Source organism: Rosa chinensis, chromosome 3, assembly GCF_002994745.2.
Source record: "Rosa chinensis cultivar Old Blush chromosome 3, RchiOBHm-V2, whole genome shotgun sequence".
NCBI lineage: Eukaryota > Viridiplantae > Streptophyta > Magnoliopsida > Rosales > Rosaceae > Rosa > Rosa chinensis.
In genome coordinates, this window is record NC_037090.1 from 40,588,626 (window position 1) to 40,590,816 (window position 2,191).

The following is a 2,191-nucleotide window of genomic DNA, read 5'->3' on the forward strand; positions in this document are numbered from 1 at the left end:
ACGATGTTGTAGTCGCAAATCTATGAGTGGACATTTTCTTTTAAATTAATTGTGTATGTAGTATTTTTGTTATTTTATTATTTTTCTATTAATATTATGAGTTTATTATATTGTGATCCTATGATATATATGATTTATCGTCAATGAGTATATTTTGAGTTATGGAGGATTTACAGAGTTTTGCCAATATTTGGTTTTATTGGTTTATTGTTGATTTCTATTGAGATTTTGAATACCGAATCATTGAGAAGTAAATTTGAGATTTAAATAGTATGAGTATGATATTGAAGTACTTGAGTATGATCAATTTCTCGAGAGTTCAAGAATTATGCTTTCGACGATTTATTATTGAGGATTTATGGAATTAATATTGACTTTTCTTTCCGAAAGCATTTGCTATCTTCGAGTTATGCGAATATCGAGGAGAAACGTGATGATTTAAATACTTTGAGTATAAACGAGTTATTGAGATTTCATGAGTATAATATTTTAAAGAGAGTCAGTTCAGTTTATTCGAGGAGGTAAATATGTTAGTTCACGCATGCATTACCTGGTCGGTAATCCCTTCCAAGTGATAGTCTGATCGGCAGTACTCTCCAGACAATATTATGGTCGGCAGTACCCTCCAAAATATTCTAGTCGGCAATACCCTTCGATGCGTCATCTGGTCGTTAGTCAGCAGTACTCTCTAACTATCTATGGTTAGTCGGTAATACCCTTTAACCACCACCTCCTCATATTCCGGTCGGATGCGTCCCTGGTCGGCAGTCCCCTCTAGGTGGTATGAGATGACCAGTCGGTAGTCCTCTCTAGTTATCGCCTAATTTACGATATGAGCATTTTATGAGATTTCAAGAGTTTGGAGATGAGAGTTACATTATGACTTGAGAGATACAAGATTTATGAAAGGATTTCGAGATACTTAATTATTTGAGTATTTTAACGAGATTTTGAAATGGTCTTCGAGACGATCCACTGTAGGAGTTGAGATTCAGTTTTAGAGAATGATTAAGAGTATTTTCAAGACTTTACTGCATGCTTGGTTTTAAGAGAATTAATTGGGAAGCACTAAGTTTTACTTATTTCTTTTGAAATTACTTATTTTTTGTCCACTCACTCTAACGGTTTAAATGTTTTTTTCCTGGGCCCTTCTGTTTCAAATGTCCAGTTTGCAGGTTAGATTAGTTGAGGTCGGGTGTACATGGAGTCGAGGCATAGTTGTCACTGCTTCCACATTGTAGGGTTTATCGATCCTTTACCTTTCTATTTTATTTTCTTGTATATCTTGTGTACTAGATTGCTCTAATCACCTAGGATAAATGTTCTTAAGTTGAGATTTGGGTTATGTTGTGGAGTTTGTTGTTATTCGGGGAGCAGCGTGGCTCCAGGAGTTGAGGATGGTGTTTGGTATTCGAAGTGTAATTATTTTTCTACAGGTCTTGGGTAGTCCACTTTTAGGAGAAGTTTCGCCAAATTTTTGATAAAATTTCTTCTAAGGTGGGCTCGCAGGACCACTTCAAATTTCAGGGTAAAATCTGGGGCGAGTCCTGTTAGAGAACTACAAGTACATCTAAATGAAAGTTCAAGATTTGTTATTTTTTTTTGGGATCTATTGTTGTTTGTCTATTGTACTAGTGAGAACTGTACAAGTTCGTTTAGATGTACTTGTAGTTCTCACTAGTACAATAGACAAACAACAACAGATCTCGAAAAAATCTACAGTTTCTTAAAATAATTCTTTATCAAGGGTTGTCACTTCATAGACTACTCCTCGAAAAGCTCCACTCTTAGACGTTCGGCTTTGTACTGAGCGTCTATAAGTACATCAAAAGGTGAGGTGGGGCTGTGGTCGCATAATCGTCGCCCCAGACCCTATACCCGTTAATCAAAAAATTAATGGATTTTTAATCTCTGTTGTGTCGTTCATTGTAGTTTAATGAGCGGAAATAAACTCATTACAAATGGTTTGGTAGGCAAAATAAACATTTTAGTTCCAATTATGACTCAGTCGACATTTTAGTCATACTATACTTTTATTTCACTTTAGTCACTCAATTTAAATACTGTGGTCACTGCCGTCAACTTCACTGTTAAATTCTTGTAAATAACTCATATTTTTAGGACATTTTGGTTATATTGAGTACCAAATTCGTCTTTTTTCCTTTTTATTTTCAAGATATTTTGGCCAAAA